This window comes from Ambystoma mexicanum, chromosome 4q (genome assembly GCF_040938575.1).
Source record: "Ambystoma mexicanum isolate Mex_15411 chromosome 4q, UKY_AmexF1_1, whole genome shotgun sequence".
NCBI lineage: Eukaryota > Metazoa > Chordata > Amphibia > Caudata > Ambystomatidae > Ambystoma > Ambystoma mexicanum.
Genome location: NC_090928.1, coordinates 971,026,230 through 971,041,699, shown reverse-complemented (window position 1 = coordinate 971,041,699; position 15,470 = coordinate 971,026,230). Strand labels below are relative to the sequence as shown.

Below are 15,470 nucleotides of genomic sequence, written 5' to 3'. Positions count from 1 at the left end.
GGTGGACATAGCATTATTGCAGGAGACCCATCTCACCAAGGAGAAACTGGAGGTGGTTAAAAGAAGTGGAGAGGGAGTATAGCGGGTGCCACACACTCAGCTTACGCAAGAGGAGTTATCACCTGGGTAGCACCCCACGTACCATTCCAAATGCTTCAGTCCACGGGAGACCCGGAAGGCAGACTGATCGTTGTTAGGGGGATGTTGGAAAACCGAGAAGTAAGTATTGTAAACTTATATGCCCCCAATCAGGAAACAACGGCCTACTTTCGGACCCTGTATGGTGGGTGGTGGGATCCTATGCAGAGGTGACTTTAATTGTGTATTGAATCTTAAGCTGGATAGATCAGACAATAAGCTAGACAAGCCCCCCCCGGCTGCAAAGGTGCTAAGGGCCCTCTTGAGTGACTTCGATCTTGTGGATGTCTGGAGGTATTTGCACCCAGTAGATGGGCAATACTCACACTATGCGGCACCACATGATCTGCACACGAGACTGGACTACGTGTTCGTCGCTGCCGATCTGGTAAGCGGGATGAGCGGTGCGGAATATAAGGCCAGGGTGCTCTCAGACCACTCCCCTCTGGTTCTGGAGTGGCAACACCAACCCCCTAGGGTGTGGATTCTGACGTGGAAGCTCAGAGCCGAGGCCCTGCAGGATTCGGGATTCTGGGTGGATTTACGGGAGGTGTCAGATCGATGGGAATGGTGTGGGAGGCATTTAAAGTGGTAGTGCGGGGGGTGGCTATGTCAAAATCCAGAGGGCTCCGGGGGAGCATAGAACAAGAGCTGCGCAGAGCGGAGGAGGAGTTGGAAGACATTATGTGTAGGGGCGGCACCTCTAGTGAGGATGGGGTCAGGATGAGACGGCTTCAACAAGCTAGTTGTGTACACTGGGACAGGCTATGTAAATTGAGCTATAAGAAATAAGTTGAGAAACAGCATGCGGCATGCATGCGGCATGCATGCAGCATGCAGCATGCATATAAACCTGGAAGGTTGCTGGCCTGGCTATATAAGAGCGAGGCACCAAGGCCTGCGATCAGGGAAATCGGAGGGGAGGGAGGTTGGATCCTGGACACCCAGGAGGGAGTGAATGGTGAGTTCCTTAGATACTACAAATGGCTCTATGAGGACCCAGACGGAGCTGGGGACCAAGAGATCCGGGACATTTGGAAGACATGGGCCTGCCTACCTTAGACGACTTAGAACGGGCAGACCTGGACGCCCCAATCACAATAGACGAGCTTGAATTAGTGATTCAACACCTGCCCACTTGTAAGGCTCTGGAGTCAGACGGGTTCCTGAGCAAATTCTACAAAACCTACAAACAAGAGTTGCTACCCCCGTTGCTGGCTATGCTTAATGAGTCGTATGAGCAAGGTAGGCTGCCAGAGTCCTTATGTGAGGCGGTTATTGTTCTGCTCTTAAAGCCGGGTAAGCCGAGCACAGACTGTGGGTCATACAGACCCCTGTCAATGCTCAATCAAGACAGTAAAATCCTTACGGCAGTGCTGGCAAACAGGCTTAAGCGTGTTGTCGGGGGGTTTCTCCCGGGGTCGGCTGAGCCTTCCGCGGACCTCCGGGTTGGGAGGCCCCAACTCCTCCCGCGTATCCCAAAAATGAGTATGAGACACACACAAGAAGCAAGGTGGTTCTGCTGTTTGAGTAACGGCAGGGATGGGTCTAGGATCGTACGCGTCCGTCCTGACTCTCGAAATTCGTGGGGCTCGCAGGCCCCTTTTTGCCTCAGTATGACGCGCTACTTGCGTCACTTGGGAAAGTTAGCAAAAAACCTATCGCCACTCTGGATTGGTTCCTCGAGTGGTAGGGTTAGTATAGCATACGTATAGAGAGCGCTGTTAGTGGTTAAGGGTCAGTCAGGTGGTATACTTGGGTTGTCCCTTCTATTAGATACATGAAAATTGTTACACGAAGACCCCTAATGATTGGCTAATGTTAATGGCGTCAGTGATGAGTGCCCCATGTTCTGATTGGTCCACTCGCAAGCCCCCCAGCCTGGGACCATCGTTGTTCCCAGCTCGCGGTCTACCTGTCATTTGCAACAATATGTAACTGTGTTTGTGCAGACAATGCGTGGATTTGCTCATATGCCTGAGAGCAGACTATTCCCACCGCTGTAGGTGTCAATTGGGTCATTTCATTGTTGCAGCCTGTGTCTCAAACGTGGGACCTAGGCGACTTCTCCCTCCTGGGTCTGGCACCCTGTCAGGTTTGGCTTGGTCACGTGAGGAGAGACCGTGGTTGAGGCAGAATTCTGCACATTTAATGTTGTATTCTCCACTGTGTGTCTGGCTTAGTTTGCAGGTGTGACCTTGGCTTCGGCTTGTGGCATGCGAGTTGCAACATTGCCCCCTTGGCTGTCATTTCTCGCTGGGCTCATTCTGCAGGGTGAGGAATTGTACTCTCGCTCGTTCAATGTTCGTGGAGGCTCTTGCTTGCGGCCTACTTGGGCCTGGTGCATAGGTGGGGATGTTTAATGCACGGCACTTTAAGTTGCGGTATCACATTGCTTCAAATCCAGTATCATGTCTTCGTTGTATTTTCATCACAATGCAAGGGTTAGGGGAAGCGCCAGCAAGCATTTTAGATGGATGCTTTGTGCGTCTTGCGTTTCTGCATTTTGAAAAACCTATGTGAAAAATAATAAAGATGCGCGTCAGTGGGTGTGTCCGTCACCTACGTCATAGCACTGAATATGTTCTTCGTGTGGATTGGTGTGGGGGTGTCCAGTGTGCATGGTTGCACGGGTGTTCTGGCAGTTGGCTAGGTCGTCATGGCATCTCTAACGATGTGTTAATTTACTGTTGAAAGGTTTAGTCGAGTTCATCCATGCCGCAGGTGTCGGCTTGAGCAGGGCAGGCTGGTGGGCAGGCTGATGGGCACATCCGTATGTTCCTGTACCAGCGTATTTGGTCATCTGGTAGGTAGGCAAATTCATCTCGTGGCGGGTGTCTTGGTCGCGATCCTCTAGGCCAGGGGCGCGAGGAGATAGGGGGGAGTCTTTTGTCCCAATCTCCCACTTCAGTGTCATCGGCAAACTGATGCACCCTGACCAAACAGGCTATGTCCCTGGTAGGAATATAACTGATAAACATAGGCGACTGTATCACATTATCAATCAGACTGAGGAAGACCCAGGTGAGCTGGCGATCGCCTCGCTTGACGCGGTCAAGGCGTTTGACTCAGTAAGATGGCCCTGGCTGTTGGTGACTTTATCTTATGTGGGTCAAAATGGTATACAGCTCCCCAAATGCTAGTGTTAAAACGGGCGCCACGATCTCAGACAAATGGCAACCTCGCAGGCGTACCAGACAAGGCTGCCCCTGGTCACCCATGCAGTATTTATTAGCGCTAGAGCCATTGGCTGCCTGTTTTAGACAGCAATATGGAGAGATTGGGATACGCACCGCAGGCGGTCCGCATCTCATTTCATTATATGCCGACGACATGCTCTTGTACCTGCGCTTCCCAGAAGAGAATACACAATACATCCTGGAGGTGATGGAACGATATGCTGCCCTCTCCGGCATAGCGGTAAACCCCAAGAAATCTAGCATGTTTCCCCTAGGGAGATATAGGTTTGTCCGGCCAGGGGGTTTGCCGGTGTTGCCAATACCCTGGCGAGCTAAATCGTTCAGATATCTTGGAATTGACTTATACCACACGACAGGAGAAGAACATAAACACAACACGGTGAAGGCAGTTGAAGGCAACAAAAACAGCATGGGTTTCTGGTCCAGACTGCCCCTGGCCATGATGGGGAGAGCAGCTTTAATCATGATGGTAGTCCTGCCCAGACTGTTACACTTTTTCGTAAACATCCCGCATGTGATCCCTAGGTGTTTCTTCGCTGGTCTCCACATCTTGTGCAGGGGCTTCATTTGGGATAACTCCAGGAACAGCGTGGCTCTTTGGAAATTACATAATTCATGTGACAGGGGGGGTGGGGAGGAGAAATAAACCTGCCGAATCTTGAGTTATATTATCTAGTGGGACAATTGCAATACGTGGCCAGATGGCTGTCTGAGGAAGAAACTGCAGAAACTAGGCTGTTGTGCATGGAACCGGCTCCCTATTTTCTTAGAGAGGTAGTGTGGCTGCCTAAGCCTAAGGTGCTAGAGATGGCGTGGCTGTTGGTGCTTGGCTGGGAGGTTTGGCATAGAGCATGGCGGTTGGTGGGTTACCCGGCTCAGTTTTCCATGCAGGTGCCGTTGGCGGCGCTATGCAGAGAGAACCCCCAATTGATACAAGGGGTCCGTAGATACTGGGAACCCATGGGTCTGGCCACTCTGGGAGACATATGGCAGGATGGAGTGTCGCTGGAATTCCAGAAACTGATGGAGGACACCGGGGTGCATAAGGGGCAACATATAACCCACTCCAGAATTGTTAAGCGGGTACGAGAAAAATGGCCGGACGTGGCGCTCACGGAACAACCGGATGCCACCATGGAGATGATATGATGTCTCGGAGGGTGGGCATGAGATATCCCGCATATACGAGCTACTGGGGTCCAAGGTGGGGAAGGAATTGTCCTTATTGAGACAGCTCTGGGAGGAGGAGGTGGGAGAGCCTATGTCGATGGGTTATGGGATAGAGCCCAAAGATATCATAAGTGTCCCGTAACGCGAGGCTCCAGCAAATCCAATTGTATGTCACACATGGGGCATATTTGTCCCCTAGTAAGATTGCTAGGTTTGGGGGCCAGATGATCCAGAGATGCCCCAGATGCGGGGAGGAGGAAGCCGGGATGTTACACATGTTCTGGGCTTGTCCGGAGGTGGGTAGATTTTGGGCTGAACTGAAAATACGCCTGGCTGAAAAAAGTATTAAGCTAGAGGTGGAGTCGGCCTGGGCATGCATGCTAGGAGGTTTCCCTAGGCCACGTCATCTGAGGCACGTTAGCAAAATGAAGGACTTGGCATGCATCCTGGCCAAAAGGAGGAATGCAATGTGTTGGAAGGCAGCTCATAGGCCCAGAATGGAGTTGTGGTGGGCTGACCTCTTGAAATGGGCCGAGGCTGAGACGGCTGCTTGGTTCGAAGCGGTCAGCAGGGGAGGAGAGGTTAAGGAAGTAGGACCCCTAATTGAATGGAGGCAATTGGTGGGCCCCCCCAGCCCGATCACAGTGAGGATGACATGGATGATAGGAGGACAATCGACCCGCCTGAGGACGTACAGGCTGATGATATGGACATTATGGCTCAAGTTGGGGGGGCGGGAGTTAGCGGGACTGAAGAACATAGTTTGTAATGTTATCTTGTTTGACATGGATATGGAAATTATTGTAATGTTTGGTGTGTTGTTATAAAATAAAAAATGTAAAACTGCCTGGCTATACCTAGATATAGGCTCACCACTATTGGTGGTAATAGATTCCCTGTAAAAGCGGCAAAAACCTGGAATTCACTTCCACAAGACTTGTGAACTGACCAACCATACCTACTCTTTAGGAAAAATGTCATAAAACACATTGGCCCTCATTACGACCCTGGCGGAAATCGAAAAACGATGGCGGAAATGCAATACCGCCATCGAATAGCGCTCGGTGCGATTATGACCCGTCACCGTAAAGTACGATGCCATTAGCGACACCGTAGTGAACGCTAACTGCACCAAGTACGCGCGCGCGCGCCATGCCAAACCGTAATTAGCACCATGGCGCAACGGTACGCGAATTCCGACCCTAGCGGACATGTACTTAACGCCATCAAGCACGGCGGAAAGTACCATTCCGCCATGGTGAGAAGTACGGCATCGCGAATCAACCGTAAACGGCCCCACTGAGTGCCTGTACACCGCTCCCTGGCCACATAGTACAACTCCCCGTAGGTGCAACGAAGTCACAATGCAACCAGTGAAATGTACAAGTCACCCATGCATGCCAACGAACAAAAGAATCACAAGAGGGGCCAATGGGAGCTGCAGGGCACAGATGGCACGAATACAGAAGCTATACCAATGGACATGACCTCAGTCTCCCACCAAGAAACGCACGCAAACACAGGCACCTGTGACCAGCAATATTCCGATAATCACATCATTCCACCAATCCACCTGGCTGACCGGCATCTGTTACACAAAACCTAATCCCCTGCCCATGAGCATGACATCATTCAAGCAGTCATATTGGCAGCCCTCACCCCTGACCTCACTGGGCTTCGCAGGCAAACGCGCCCAGCACAGTACCACGCAACTATACTGCGAAGCTGGAACCCAATGCAGATCTCCTCACAATACATCGCTCCCCAAATAGGAATATGCCACATCACTTGCAAAGAAGAACGCTACACGGCCCATATCAGAATAGAAATTTAATGCACAACAAATTCACCAAGCCCATACAGCCATTAGGCCATGAACTCCAAAACACATTTCACCATTGTGGGCTGCATCCGCAATAAATGAGCAGCTACTTCTTGTGTGACGCCCTGTTCCTTCATGGTACACAGGGGCTACATTCTCGTACGAAAAGGCAACATGGAAGCGCCTAGAACCGCAGGGCCGTCCCAATAGGGAGGCACTAGTCCAGCTGAAAGGCCGAAATGTTGCTCCGAGCCACTAGTACTGCGTAAGGGCATGTGGCCCATTGGCGATCGTCCCATAAGATCGTAATGCTGCTCCACTGATTAACACGAAGCAGCAGGTGTCGGGAGTAAAACCCATCTGCAGGAGTGGCATACAGATGGCAGTGGCAAAAGGGGAGGAGATACCTGTCAACCAAAAGAAAAGAAAAAGAATAGAATGGCCATCAGAACTACATTCGAACAACTCACTTCAATGATCACACTAGATCCACAGCCATATGCATGCTAGCCCACTCCAAAGGATCATCACCACCCCAAAACCACTTGCGACTCATAACTATCCATATCGAGGTGAAAACACCATCACAAACGAGTGTACCTGTGCATGCGTCTGTGAAAACAGAATCCATCAGATGGGATTGGTAACGTGCATGGACACAAGTGTCTGAAGGCGCGTCGAGACAGGGAGGGCTCAACAAGGCCAGATAGACGATGGTCCCACTATGGCAGCCCTGCATCACATAGCGCAGGGGAGGCGGACAGATTCCAAGAAGCCCTGTACATGGCAAACACCGTATCAAATCATCTGTCCATGCATCCATTCATCATTCCCTCATCCCGTAATGATAACGCCTGTTTCCATACTCACATAACATGTGAGAATTCCATTGAGTCTGTGCGTTATGCAGCCTGCAAAATCCACTGTGCCCCAGCCCGTAATTCCAGTGTTGTGAAGTAACATGTATTTGGGAACGTCCGGCCTCATCATCCACTTCGCTATTGCGCATCCCAAACTATTCATATCAATCATTGCATCCTCGCCATGGCCCCTGTCCCAAGGACACTGAACAATAGAACGTTATATTTGCAGTCAGACCTGTGGGCATCTCCTCGCCGCTAGCTGAAGACCGAAAGCGCCGCCCTTCGAATTCCTCATTTGCAACATCACGTCGAAAAGGCATCTGTGGCCGCTTGAAATCACAAATTAATCCATCTAGTGCGGCTGTGTGTGAAAATGGCAACTGCCTTCACTCACAAATGGGAGGCCCCGCCCGTCGGTGAACCTCGGTACAGTGATGCATGAGGGTCCACCGTTACTCGAGTACTACGTTCCACTGACCCTTCACAAGTCTGTTCGCGACTGCATAGAATGCATGTGAAACAATGGGACCATAGCCGAATGAACATATCAACCAATGTTACACGGCCATCGGGTACTAATACATGATTGTAATAGCAAGATGCCATTCCTCGAATTGCAGCGTTGTGTGCGGGACGTGCTCGCCCAAAGGGGGAGAGCAGCTTGCACAGGTGGAATGAATCACCACAGGTGGAGGCCATACAGCCTGAAAACACATAAATTGCACACCCAGTCTCCTCCCACAACCACACCCACTCCGAAATGCTACCGGCAGGACTCGCGATGTTGGCCCTGGGGGACCTGATAGCACTGCAAGTACTCCAACTCCAAGAAGAAGACGAACACCAACTACAACCGGCCGCACGGAGGAGACGCAGGAGGAGGAGGAGGGCAAGGCAGGGCCAGCAAGGGCTGCCAGCACAGCCACTACCACCACGCAGGCAGCCCGCAATCCCACGCCTCCGAGCACATCCGTTCAACCTCACTGATGAGCAGATCCACACCCTCTACCGTTTGGACCGGGACACCATAGCCGCCATTGTGGACATGACACAGGCTGACCTTGTCAGCATGATAGATAGCCCAACCGCCATCCCACCCCTACTGAAGGTGGTGTCTGTACTCCACTTCCTGGCCACAGGCACCTACCAGCACACAGTCGGACAGTTGCATGGCATTTCTCAGCCACTGTTCTCACGGACACTATTGCAAGTGCTCGATGCCCTCCTGCAGCACGCAGACGACTACATCTCTCTACCACGCTCGGAGCAGGAAATAACCAACACAAAAGTGGGATTCCATGCACTTGGCGGCATACCGGGTTGCATTGGTGCCATCGACTGCACCCATGTGGAATTGGTCGTCCCACATGCCATGGAGGCCCAGTACCGCAACCGAAAACAATTTCATTCACTGAATGTACAAATGGTGTGTGACTCCAACAGGATCATTACACATTGTTGTGCCCGATTCCCTGGATCAACCCATGATTCTATGGTCTTGAGGAACTCTACAATACCACGCTACATGGAGCGACACGCAGGGAACAGATCCTGGCTACTCGGTGAGTCTCATTTCATGCATGATGATGTGGGGTATGTGATGCGGCAATGACCTGGCAGGAAGGGGAGGGGTGCGTACGTAGCAATGGCATTCCACATAATTCGTTTATCGTCCACATACAGGTGATGCCGGATATCCACTGAAGAGATGGCTCCTCACACCAGTCCGGAACCCACGGGACCAGCATGAGGAGGACTACAACCATGCCCACTCACGTACCCGTGTAGTCATTGAACAGGCATTCGGCCTACTGAAGACCCGTTTCCGGTGCCTCAGCAGGTCTGGCGGGGCACTCCTGTACCGCCATGAGAAGGTTGCAAAGATGGTGATGGCATGTGTCATGCTCCACAACATGTGCGTACGTAGAAATGTGCCCATGCCCCCTGACGCAGAACTGCAAGCACCTGAAGATGGTCATGATGAGGGTGGGGATGTGGCAGCACCTCAAGGAGTCTGCGAGGCACAGGAGGGCCGTGAAATTCGTCAGCATCTCATAGATGCATGCTTCTAGCACTCACGCCTGGTGGCTGATACATGGACACGGGACTCGTGGCACTGTGTGTGTCTAGTACATGCACAATATGGACTGTACGCCTATGATGGCCTAGTACACAAAGATCATTGTCCACACATCTCATTGTTTGATCGTGCATTGTTTATGGCATATGTGATATCATGTTGAACACCCTATCGACCCGCCACCCAAGTGAGCCCAACACACCCCCTCCACCCTCCTACCTCCCCCCCGAACACCAGTGTCCAAAGATGCTCATTGTCAGTGGGCAGACGCTATTGCAAGCCCCCTCTCCGGGTATCAGGGGCACCCCTGCCTGTGGAGCGCAGGTTCCTCCCAGATCTACGTTGGGGGCTGCCCTGGACGGAACTTGCAACGGATGATGTCTCTGCCTGCTCACGTCCATGCATGTCCCTAAGGGTTTGCGAGAGCTCAGTGAGCACACGGCGCACTGCGACAAGTTCGGCACATACGTCTTTGGACGTCGCATGCAGTTCCCCCCTCAGGCTCTCGGTGCTTCTCTCCATTTGGACTCTCAGGCTCTCGGTGCTACTCTCCATTTGGACTCTCAGGCTCTCGGTGCTACTCTCCATTTGTGCCCTAAGTGTCTCAGTTGATGTTTCTATGTCTGCCTTAGTGCCCCCACATCCATCGGCATGGTCCTTGAGGAGCGTGGCCAGTTGCTGCTGTTGCACGATTAACTGGTCGAGGGACTGTTGCCTCTGCTGGGCCATGGCCATTTGCGGTGGTGTCACAGAGGGGCTGTTCGCCTCATGTTGCCCTGCCACAGGGCTTGTGGGGGATGGCCAGTCGTCGTCTTGTGGGTGCCACTGCGTGGTATCCTCATGGTGTACGGGATGGAACAGACCGGGGGATTGGGACAGGTCATGGATGGATCTGACTTCGACATCCCCGTCTTCTGTGTCGGAGCATGCTGCCATTAATGGGGTGTCACCTATGGTGCTGCTGCCACCAGAGCAGTACCTTCTGTGGCATCCATTGGGGGGACCTGTGGTGGTGCTGTTGTGGGCATGCTGGCTGCTGGGGTGCCTGTTGATGTTCCCTCCTGTGTGCTGCCACTTGATATGTGCTGCTGCCGTGTCTTGATGCGTGCAGCTGAGGTGGAGGGTCTTTGGCCGTCGGTCTTGGCCCTCTTTGCAGGTGTGCTGGTAGGGGTGTCCTGGAGCTCGTCGTTTGGATCGGACCCTGTGGTGGAGTAAAGGAGGGCGAGCGTTATTAATGGGTCTGTGGGAATTGGAATGGCAATGTATCACATGCATTGGGGTGGTACCTGAGGGTGATTTGGGTCGGGGCCTTGGAGGTGCTTTCATTTGTGTGTGGAGTGAGGGTGCAGTTGTTTGGCAGCCTGCAGTTAGGGTGTGCCTGCTGCACGTGTAGTGGGTGTTTTTGGGGTTTTTACTTATTTATGTATTTATTGTGAGTTTTAAAGTGCGCTATCAGGCCAATGTGTGTGGACGTTCTCCTGGCCATGTGTTGCTGTTGCGCTATGTGGACACATGTGAATCACATGATTGGACATTGTGGATTTGGCATGGTTTTATTTGGGACACCTACCTGATTCTCCGGATGTCTGCACTCCTTTCTCCATCCCTCCGACTCCCTCTATGCTCTCCATTCCAATGGTGGAGGCACAGATTTCTTCCCAGGGGGTCAACTTGATGGGTGATTCCGATCCTCCCCCGGTGGCTGTGGCAATGTTGCGGTTGGCAGAAAGTATGCTACGGACGCGTATCCGCAGGTCGTCCCACCGCTTCCTGCATTGCTGTGGGTTGCGGCGTGCGGTCCCCACCGCACTTACCCGCTGTGCCACCAGGGCCCATATGGCCTTCTTGTTCGCAAGTGCCGTCCTGGTCATTTGCGTGGAGAAGACAGCGGCGGCATTCTCCTGGAGGGTCTCGGTAAGCACGGTGAGTTCCTCACGGGAGAAGTGGACCTGCCGCTTGCGGTCACACGCTTTCTTCGCTACTTTTCCCATTTTTCTTGGTTTCACTAGGGTGGATGACGGGTTGGGATGTGTCTCAGGGTGGTGTTTTTAGTGGTTGTGTGTATTTTGTGGTTTTATAGGTGTACGGCGTGTTGTTTCCCGTTCCGGGCCCATGTTTTTACTTCCGTTTCCGTATATTTACGGTCACCGTACTTTCCGGTTGGCGCTCACTGCGGTGTCCGCTATGATGGGTGGCGGTATTGCACCTAGGGCGCCGTACGGCGGCGGTGTGGGCCGTTTTGGGGTCATTTCCGCCATCGCGGACTTTGCACTTCCGCCATGGCGTGGTGCTTGTGCCCGATGGGTCGGAATGGGCCGCACTTTGCTCCATCGTGCAATGGCGGAAACGCTATTTACGCTGTGGCGGTCCGGTCAGTCACTTTCCGCCAGGGTCGTAATGAGGGCCATTATCTTGACTGACCCATAATCTCCCAATGCGTCTGTCCATGCGGATTTAATTATTTTTCCCTCTCCTCCCCTCTCTGTCCAAACAAATTAGCCCCTGCCACCACCTTTAACGCAAGTGGAATCTTGCTCACCTACAAATCTAAGTATCCTAAGGAGTACTACCGCCCATAATTTGCATTTTTGACCATTGCATATTGCTGTAATCTTAGTTAGCACACTCTTACAGTTCCACAGAGTGCAGTTTTATGCAACTTGTATACTTGTAGATGATATATTACTGTAGTTCTATAGATGTTATATTTTTACTTAATTTTGTGCCTGTAAATATTGAAGTCTTTGCATTATTTTTGTACATACCTGCTCACTGCATAACTATTTAAGCCTTGCATTGCCTTTCTGTCGCGCCCTATTACCTCCGGGTCTGGTGCGCGTAATAAGTGAATAAACAAACAAACAAACAAATGCAAAGAATATGGGGAAATCTTACTCTGCAGCTTTTATTTTCCACTCCTTTCTTTTTTGCTTCAGAAAGACTTCATTTCGCCCTTCTTAATACAAGCAATAAGGATCCTTTTACCATGCTAGTTAAACGTCTTTCATTATTGGCCACCCCCACTTCTTTATGGCATTGCAACAGACACTAGTGATTATCAAATCTAACATGCTCAGAGGGTGCTGGAATTATTGCTGTAGTAATGTTTGCTCACTTTTTAAAGGTATAGAAAATGGCCATACACAGATACCTGTACGCTTGCCCCTAATAGTTTGATTGTATTTTACTAAGTACAGTAGTTAGTGAGCAGATCATAACATCGTAACATTTTCTGAGACTTAACTCTTTGAATTGGGATAAAAAACCTTTCCACTATCTGGTCATTTAATAATGAGTAATCAAAATCCTGGTGTGATGCCAAAGCCATTTTAATGTTGGTCAAACTAAACATTATATATATATTATATACATAAAGTCCTATATTATTGCCAAAAGCCAACACGTTTCGACTATATCTTGGTCTTCTTCAAGGCAATCACAGCAGTTACATATACATGCAATATTGTCAAAACCTTGTATAACAAAAATCAATCACAGTGGGGGGTCAAAAAAGGAAAGGAAGAGGGAAGGGTTAGGGAAAATAAATGATAAATTATCAAAATCCATACATTAGTAACAATAGAGATATTAATATTGATAGATCCATATTGCTTTTTGTGAGTGCACTGGTGTTTGTGTTACTGCTAAAATATTTCCATTGTGAGTCACCCAAAATTGTGATGACAAGCCTTTGCTATTTGGAGAACGCTACTACAAATATGTTAACTATTCCATGTTCTCGTAATTCACCTACTATTCTAAATTAGACTGTCACATGTGTCTCACCATATAATCTATATATGTGCTGATGTATTGGATGTGAACACTGCAGCAAGGTTACCTATGCATTTCAAGACTAGGGATTAACCCTGTCCGGTTATAGGATTTTGAATTCGGAAAACTGTCTGGCGAGAAAAGATGTCTTTATGAACGTGAATCAAGGTGTTTAGTGATGGTATCACTCACCTTATTATTAATAATGCTTGTGAGGCTTAGTAACTATGGTGGGTTATTGAGTCTCAAGATTTGTTTTTCTGAGAGCAAACACAAGAACCTACCGTTTCATAAAAGATACACTATTTTAGAATCATATTGGACAGTAACTGTTGCCAGGGTCTTACCTCAAGGTCTTCAATGTCAGTTGTCCTGTTAGGACCGACTTTGGAAATATACATTTATGAACACCGCTTCTCTGTCTTTTTCTCTGTTGTGTGTGTGTGTGTTTTAAGTTACAGGCACTGCTCTCAAGCTAGGAAATATCTGCAGTCAAAATTGCACAGACAAATACCAGCAGGTGATCACCCTTCTCCCTGAGCTCAAGCCAAGGATAGAAAAGAACAAATGTTCAGCCCCCCCCCCCTCCCGGCATGTCTATTTATATTTCACTGTTTGTACGCACCAAGCTTTCTGTTCACCCTGTTAGTGAGTTACCTTTCAAGGACACTGTGTTATTTACATGTCATGCTAACCCAGCTAAAAAGATGTACGTAAGGACCAAATGATTCTATGAAGACAGCCTTAGCGAAACATGTCGTATTGCCTCTCTAAGCTCGAGTGCTTTGTTGATGCTTAATAAATGTATATCTATGTGACTGTTATTCTGTGAAAGTGTCTCATTCTTGGTTTATGTGCCAGGTGGGAAGGACCTTTTTAGGAGGGGCTTACAGGCTTGCTCCAATTTGCACCTTTTGACAGATGGCACCCAGCAGATGGAACCTCGTCGGCTAAATCCAGTCAGACTGTGTACCGTGGTTGAGATAAGGCGACAGATGACAAACAACCATGGAGCACACTGCATGATTTGGACTGTGTTTTCCTGCAGCCACGGTCTAAGTTATCCTCGCCAGATTTCTTGACCCGTTGATTTACCCCGACCAAGGTTCTCGCCTGGAATAGAATTTTTGCTATAGAGACAACGGCACAGATTGGACTGAGTGATCAGAAGAATGAACCAGTGAGATTGGTGCTGATTGAAAACATTGTACGACTACATGGTAAATTTTTCTTTAATATTGCAATATTTGGGGACCAGTGTTTTAAGTGAAGCTAGGCATATTGCAACCTTGTGATCACAGGGCTATTGATGTTCTTGAAACATGGGGAATGTAAGCACCAAATGTGTAGAAAACACTTCAACAAACTTGAACAGCATGGTCCGACTCCCCCAGAAGGTTCCCCGGTATGGGAATTGATGGTACAAAAAGTACTAAGGGTGGTGTTATTTTTGAAGGAATGGCACTGATATACTGCTGAGAATGCCAATTTACAAATTCCAGAGCATGGGACTTTTAACTTCGAAAAAAAATTAGGGTACCTCAGGGAAGGGTTCCCAGCAAAGGGCCCAAAGGAGATTCAATTGCTTCAATGGGAATCATCCAATAAATGGGAAGATTACGCTTGCCAGAAAGCAATGAGAGAAGCACAGCTAAAATAAAGTAAAGGCGCAGTCAGAAAAAGATAAGGCTAGAGTATACAATCAATAGAAGTTAAGAGGACTGGGAACAGGGTGACGGAGAAATACTCATCCAAGAGAAAAAGGCTTATGTTGTTCATTGGTATTCAGAGGCAGACCCCTTGTTGGAACATTTATTGACTAAATGACCTCTTCCGCCTCCCTATAATATGGATGATATTATTGACACAATTGGTGAAGAGGACAAGGGACCCTCAGAAACTCAGGCACACATTAAATCATGGTTGGAAGAATGTATCAGGGCAGGATTAATGGACCAGCCCTTGCCTCTAGTTATGAAAACTCAGTCCCTAGTTATCTGTATTAATGTTTGAAAAATATAAAGAACATAATGGCAGTCAGAAGGGGTCTCTTGAGGAGTGGCCTTTGCCTGACCAGTATGAGGATACAGAACAAAAGAGTTTTAACTTAAATGAAATTGGGGTGTGAACAGGCAATTCGAATCTTACTTGAGTGGCTCACAAAACCCCCCGTCTCCACTCATTAGGCACCTATAAGGGAGGTTCCAGCGTTTAGCTCAACCATCCAACTAACCATGTACATGTACCATGGAATAGGATGGAGCTGTTGTCTTTTACAAAAGATGTTCCTGACATCAGACAGAACACTGAACAGTGTTATAATCAGACTAACAAAATTATATGCACAAGCCTATTAACATTAGGGGATATTGTCCAACTTTTTTCATGCATATTACCTCCCAACATATAGAGACAGTTTAGGA

General features: G+C 49.3%; 1 protein-coding gene across 3 annotated transcripts in view; it reads left to right on the top strand.

Annotated features, from left to right (window-relative positions):
- Window positions 1-15,470, top strand: part of INTS7 (integrator complex subunit 7) — a 673,605-nt gene that overhangs the window by 70,689 nt on the left and 587,446 nt on the right. Inside the window, exon 1 of one of the 3 annotated variants that reach the window (XM_069608527.1) lies at window positions 14,143-14,267. The exons of the other annotated variants lie outside the window; for them this stretch is intronic. The gene's annotated coding sequence lies outside the window, so the exon portion shown is untranslated. Of the gene's footprint in view, window positions 1-14,142; window positions 14,268-15,470 lie in introns of those variants that run through there. 3 annotated transcript variants of the gene reach the window in all.